This window comes from Macrobrachium nipponense, chromosome 4, assembly GCF_015104395.2.
Source record: "Macrobrachium nipponense isolate FS-2020 chromosome 4, ASM1510439v2, whole genome shotgun sequence".
NCBI lineage: Eukaryota > Metazoa > Arthropoda > Malacostraca > Decapoda > Palaemonidae > Macrobrachium > Macrobrachium nipponense.
This window is the reverse complement of record NC_061100.1, coordinates 18,433,055-18,440,554: the sequence shown is the minus strand read 5'-3', so window position 1 is coordinate 18,440,554 and position 7,500 is coordinate 18,433,055. Positions and strand designations below refer to the sequence as shown.

General features: G+C 41.7%; 1 long non-coding RNA gene across 1 annotated transcript in view; it reads right to left on the bottom strand.

Moving 5' to 3' along the window:
* LOC135211566 (uncharacterized) overlaps window positions 1–7,500 on the bottom strand; it is a 40,972-nt gene that overhangs the window by 33,450 nt on the left and 22 nt on the right. The window contains exon 1 of the long non-coding RNA XR_010313665.1: window positions 7,278–7,500. This exon is cut by the window's right edge and continues 22 nt beyond it. This is a non-coding gene — a long non-coding RNA (uncharacterized LOC135211566). The remainder of the gene's footprint in view (window positions 1–7,277) is intronic.

Genomic DNA, 7,500 nt, shown 5'->3' with positions numbered 1-7,500 from the left:
TGTATAGGGACTTATTTAGGGGACTAAGATCTGTAGAAGACTTATTTAGGGCCAAGACCTGGGTTTAAGGGACTTATTAGGGACTTTAGGGATATGTATAGGGAATGGGATTTAGGGACCAAGACCTGTATAGGGCGGGACTTTATTTTAGGGACCAGGGACCTATTATTTAGGGATTATTTAGGGACCTAAGGATCTGTTATAGGGACTATTTAGACCAAGATCTGTATAGGGACTTTTCTATTAGGGACTTTTAAGATCTGTTTATGGGACTTATTTAGGGAAAAGCCAGGGCATGGGATAGGGACCTTATTTAGGGACAAGACTGTATAGGGGGGGGGGGGGGGGGGGGGGGGGTTTGGGGGGGGGGGGGGACTTAATTTAAGGGACTTTAGGGATCTGGGTTATAGGGACCTATTATTTTAGGGACAAGATCCGCTTTATAGGGATCATAGGGACCAAGATCTGTATAGGACTTATTTAGGGCCAAGACCTGTATAGGGAAAAAACTGATTTAGGGACCAAGAATGTATTATTTGGACCTTCTTTAGGGGACCAAGACCTGTTATTAAGGACCTGATTTAGGGACCGGGAAGACCTGGGCTTATTTAGGGAACCTTATTTAGGGACTAAGACCTGGTTTATAAGGACTTTATTTGGGGTTTAAGGGAAACCTGTATAGGGAATTTATTTAAGGGACTTAAGGGATTTCCTTGGGTTATTAAGGGACTTATCTTTGGGGACCAAGACCCTGGGTTATTTAGTATATGGCTTATTTAGGGACTAAGACCTGTATAGGGACTTATTTGGGGACTAAGACCTGTATAGGGACTTATTTAGGGACTAAGATCTGTATAGGGACTTATTTGGGGACCAAGACCTGTATAGGGACTTATTTAGGGACCAAGATCTGTATAGGGACTTATTTGGGGACTAAGACCTGTATAGGGACTTATTTAGGGACTAAGATCTGTATAGGGACTTATTTGGGGACTAAGACCTGTATAGGGACTTATTTAGGGACTAAGATCTGTATAGGGACTTATTTGGGGACTAAGACCTGTATAGGGACTTATTTAGGGACCAAGACCTGTATAGGGACTTATTTAGGGACCAAGACCTGTATAGGGACTGATTTAGGGACCAAGACCTGTATAGGGACTTATTTAGGGACCAAGATCTGTATAGGGACTGATTTAGGGACCAAGATCTGTATAGGGACTTATTTAGGGACTAAGATCTGTATAGGGACTTATTTAGGGACCAAGACCTGTATAGGGACTTATTTAGGGACTAAGATCTGTATAGGGACTGATTTAGGGACCAAGACCTGTATAGGGACTTATTTAGGGACCAAGACCTATATAGGGACTTATTTAGGGACTAAGATCTGTATAGGGACTGATTTAGGGACCAAGACCTGTATAGGGACTTATTTAGGGACTAAGATCTGTATAGGGACTTATTTAGGGACCAAGACCTGTATAGGGACTTATTTTGGGACCAAGACCTGTATAGGGACTGATTTAGGGACCAAGACCGGTATAGGGACTGATTTAGGGACTAAGATCTGTATAGGGACTTATTTTGGGACCAAGACCTGTATAGGGACTTATTTAGGGACTAAGACCTGTATAGGGACTGATTTAGGGACCAAGACCTGTATGGGGACTTAATTAGGGACCAAGACCTATATAGGGACTTATTTAGGGACCGAGACCTGTATAGGGACCTATTTAGGGACCGATACCTATATAGGGACCTATTTAGGGACCGATACCTATATAGGGACTTATTTAGGGACCAAGACCTGTATAGGGACTGATTTAGGGACGAAGACCTGTATAGGGACTTATTTAGGGACCAAGACCTGTATAGGGACCTATTTAGGGACCGATACCTATATAGGGACCTATTTAGGGACCGATACCTATATAGGGACTTATTTAGGGACCAAGACCTGTATAGGGACTTATTTAGGGACTAAGATCTGTATAGGGACTGATTTAGGGACCGAGACCTGTATAGGGACCTATTTAGGGACCGATACCTATATAGGGACTTATTTAGGAACCAAGACCTGTATAGGGACTGATTAAGGGACTATAGGACCTGTATAGGGACTTATTTAGGGACTATAGGACCGGTATAGGGACTGATTTAGGGACCAAGACCTGTTAGGGAATTTAGGGACTAATTTTTTTTAAAGGACCTGGGTATGGGACCTTATTTAAGGGGAAAAACGGTTAAGGAACCTTTTAATAATGGATAAGACCTGGTTTTTTTTATAGGGATTATTTGGGAAGAAAAAAAAAAAACCCCCAAAAAAAAACACCACTGTCCCCAGTAAGAAACCTAATATGGGGGGATTTTTTTCGGGTATTTAAGGGACTGTAGGGGACCTGTAGGGGACTTATAGGGGAACCTATAAAGGGAGGGCTGTTATAGGAACTTTTTTAGGGCGGGCAAGGGACCTGGCATAGGGAAACTGATAGACCTATGGACCGGGGGTATAGGGACTGGGAATTTTTAAGGGAACAAGGACCCCTGGGTTTAAGGGGACTGGAAAGTGAACTTATAGAACCTGGGTATAGGAACTTAAATAGGACTATAGGGGAACCTTGTATAGGGACTTATAAGGGGAACTTTGTAAAGGAACCGGTAACTGTTAATTTTTAATTGGGTGCCGGGGAGACTTAATTTTTAGGGGACTAATTTTTTTTAAGACCTGGGCCCATAAGGACCCCTAGACAAGGGAATGTATAGACTTATTTTGGGGAGGACCTGTTATATAGGACCGAATTTAAGGGACCTAACCAGGGGCCCAGGTTCTCCACCCCCGGGACCGGTAATAGGGACTTTGATTTGGGACCAAGACCTGTTAGGTACTTTAGGGACTATAGGACCTGTATAGGGACTTATTTAGGGACTATAGAATCTGTATAGGGACTTATTTAAGGACTGTAGAACCTGTATGGGGACTTATTTAGGGACTATAGGACCTGTATAGGAACTTTTTTAGGGACCAAGACTTGTATAGGGACTATAGGACCTGTATAGGGACTGATTTAGGGACTACAGGACCGGTATAGGGACTGATTTAGGGACCAAGACCTGTATAGGAACTTTTTTATGGACCAAGACCTGTATAGGGACTTTGTAAGGGACCAAGACCTGTATAGGAACTTTGTAAGGGACCAAGACCTGTATAGGGGCTGATTTAGGGACTATAGGACCTGTATAGGGGCTGATTTAGGTACTATAGGAGCTTTATTGGGACTGATTTAGGGACTATAGGACCTGTATAGGGACTGATTTAGGGACTATAGGACCTGTATAGGGACTGATTTAGGGACTATAGGACCTCTATAGGGACTTATTTATGGACTATAGGGACTGATTTAGGGACTATAGGACCAGTATAGGAACTTATTTATGGACTATAGGACCTGTATAGGGACTGTTTTAGGGACTATAGGACCAGAATAGGGATTATTTAATGACTATAGGACCTGTATAGGGACTTATTTAGGGACTATAGGACCAGTATAGGGACTTATTTATGGACTATACAACCTGTATAGGGACTGATTTAGGTACTATAGGACCTGTATACGGACTGATTTAATGACTATAGGACCTGTATAGGGACTTATTTAGGGACGATAGGACCTGTATATCGAATGATTTAGGGACTATAGGACCTGTATAGGGACTAATTTAGGGACCAAGACCTGTATAGGGACTAATTTAGGGACTATAGGATCTGTATAGGGGCTGTTTTAGGGACCAAGACCTGTATAGGGACTGATTTAGGGAGTATAGGACCTGTATAGGGACTGATTTAGGGACTATATGACCTGTATAGGGACTTATTTAGGGACTATAGGACCTGTATACGGACTGATTTAGGGACCAAGACCTGTATAGGGACTGATTTAGGGACTATAGGATCTGTATAGGGACTTATTTAGGGACTATAGGACCTGTATAGGGACTGATTTAGGGACCAAGACCTGTATAGGGACTGATTTAGGGACTATAGGACCTATATAGGGACTTATTTTGGCACTATAGGATCTGTATAGGGACTGATTTAGGGAGCATAGGACCTGTATAGGGACTTATTTTGGGACCAAGACCTGTATAGGGACTTATTTAGGGACTATAGGACCTATATAGGGACTTATTTAGGGACTATAGGACCTGTATAGGGACTTATTTAGGGACTATAGGACCTGTATAGGGAATTATTTAGGGACTATAGGACCTGTATAGGGACTTATTTAGGGACTATAGGACCTGTATAGGGAATTATTTAGGGACTATAGGACCTGTATAGGGAATTATTTAGGGACTATAGGACCTGTATAGGGACTTATTTAGGGACTATAGGACCCATATAGGGACTTATTTAGGGACTATAGGTCCTGTATAGGGAATTATTTAGTGGACTATAGGACCTGGTATAGCGGGACTATTTAGGGACTATAGGACCTGTATAGGGAAATTATTAATTTAGGGACTATAGGACCTTGTATAGGGAATTATTTAGGGACTAAAGGACCTGTATAGGGACTTATTTAGGGACTATAGGACCCATATAGGGACTTATTTAGGGACTATAGGTCCTGTATAGGGACTTATTTAGGGACTATAGGACCTGTATAGGGACTTATTTAGGGACTATAGGACCCGTATAGGGACTTATTTAGGGACTATAGGACCTGTATAGGGACTTATTTAGGGACTATAGGACCTGTATAGTGACTTATTTAGGGACTATAGGACCTGTATAGGGACTTATTTAGGGACTATAGGACCTGTATGGGAACTTTTTATGAGACCAAGACAGGGGTAGGACTAACCACAGAGGGTTATTTAGGGACCTGGGATTTAGGGCGGACCTATAGGACATATACCAAGGGTTTAGGGAACTATATGGGTTTAGGGACCAAGGACCTGTATAGGACCTGATTTAGCGGGACTATAGGACCAGGGATAGGGACTTATTTAGACTATAGGACCCATATAGGGACTTATTTAGTGACTATAGGACCTGTATAGCGACTTATTTAGGGACTATAGGACCTGTATAGGGACTTATTTAGGGACTATAGGACCTATATAGGGACTTATTTAGGGACTATAGGACCTATATAGGGACTTATTTAGGGACTATAGGACCTGTATAGGGACTTATTTAGGGACTATAGGACCTCTATAGGGACTTATTTAGGGACTATAGGACCTATATAGGGACTTATTTAGGGACTATAGGACCTGTATAGGGACTTATTTAGGGACTATAGGATAAGTATAGGGACTTATTTAGAGACCAAGACCTGTATGGGAACTTTTTTTGGGACCAAGACCTATATAGTGACTGATTTAGGGACTATAGGACCTGTATAGGGACTGATTTAGGGACTATAGGACCTGTATAGGGACTGATTTAGGGACTACAGGACCTGTATAGGGACTGATTTAGGGACTATAGGATCTGTATAGGGACTTTAGGGGCTATAGGACCTCTATAGGGACTTTAGGCACTATATGACCTGCATAGGGGCTTATCTACCGAGGCATAAACTGGCATTAGTCACCCTTACACTAGGATGAAATAGGTCCTTCTGTATTTTGTATATCTTGTCAATAAAAATAACTAACTAACTAATAACCACAGTCATCGAAAACAGCGGGAAGAGATTCGAAACGAAATACTAACGGAAAAAAATTGATCACGCAACAAAAAGAAACTTAAAACCTTTTTATTTATCAAGCAGTGAATTTGGAATATCAAACAGTGAATATAGTGAATATAGAATTTGCAGTGTGATTAAAATAAATCCGATGAATAAACTTAATTTGATAATGGAGCTCCTACGATCGCTCTGGAAGTTGTGTGGGACCTGGATAAGCCAGTAACAAGTAACTTTTCGCAAAAATTCGAAACCCCCCCAACCCCCCAAAACGCATCGAAATAATCACGCTCAGTCATTGATTGATCCCTTAAGTGAACGAACGCCGTATTCAGAAACATTACATAGAATGAAAAAAATAACCACAAGCAAAAAGGCTGTGTGTTACCTATTGATGTCATTCGATCGAGTAACTTTTCAACGGTGACTGTTTCTGTGAATATTGTACATTATTTTTATTTTTGCTCAATGCCATCTATATCAAAAGACTAAGGCTTTACCCCACCCCACAAATGTTACACATAGCATCTCCAGACACGTGCTTTATTTATGTTATGATATAAACGTCATTATGTCAATTAAACAGAATTTATCTTCAGCTTAAACAGGACGGTAGATCTAGGTAATAACACCTCGTCGGCCATTTCTTTGTAAATTACAGTTTCCTACAGTAGCTACTTGGGTTGCTTATTAGGGTTTAACCGTTATTATTTGGAGGGCCGACTGTAATCAACTCCCAGGGGACAGTTCTAAACACTGCGAAATACCTTTGACGCCCGAACCCCTGGTGGGTTTCGTATAAGCGGGACCGTTCCTTGCATTACCAATATAACATTTTAAGGCGACCTACACAGATTGGACTACGGCAGTTTCGCAACTAATTTATCTGCAGAAAAACGAGTGAGAAAAGTTGGAGAATGAAGCTGAAAGTATTCGGAGGAAAAAAAAAAATGCCAGGCTCGTTCACTGAGACTGACTTGCGGGTGTGATAGCAGGGTCGTGTTGTCTCAAGAAATGAAGGCAAGCGGGCGTGATTCCCGTGCACTAAAGGGCGTGAACGTACGTATAAAAAACTAAAAAACTAAAGCAGCGTTCGAGGCACGCGCACTAAGGGACGTGAACGTACGTTTAAACAAGCTAAAAAACTAAAGCACGTGCACTAAGGGACGCGAACGTACGTATAAAAAAAGCTAAAAAAAAACTAAAGCTCCGTTCGAAGTAACGGCTAAGCTAGATAGTATCAGGGCAAATCGTCACTTGAACCAAGTACTGCCAAAAAGACTTTTTTCACAGAACTGAGGGATTAAATAAATTAAGCCTTAAATTGCCAAAACTTCCAGGTTTGTCTCACGACTGAACATTGAAGCCATTAACTTGGTATTCATAAACATAATTTCACCCAAAGTTAATTACAACTGACCAGCTGGAACCACTTTCAGACCTAAAACGAGACTGATTCTCTCGACCATCACTTTGTTCCAACAATTTTAAATGCCTATTCTAACCTTCAGCCGAATTAATGCCACCAGGTTAACCAAACTTGGGCAAAAGCGCGTTCACAAAAAGGGTACTTACGGAGTACTGCCGAAACGAAAATTACATATGGGGCATGGAAAGCTTAAAAATTCTGCCATTTCTTGAAGACGTCCGCCTACAAACTGCTGAGGGAGGAAGACGTCGACCACGACCACCTCTTGGCCAATCAGAGACCTCCACCACACCCAACTCAGAAACCTCATCTATCGCCTTCTCTCATTGGCTGAATATTCTGAGCTCTGGGCCAATAGATGGAAGGCCT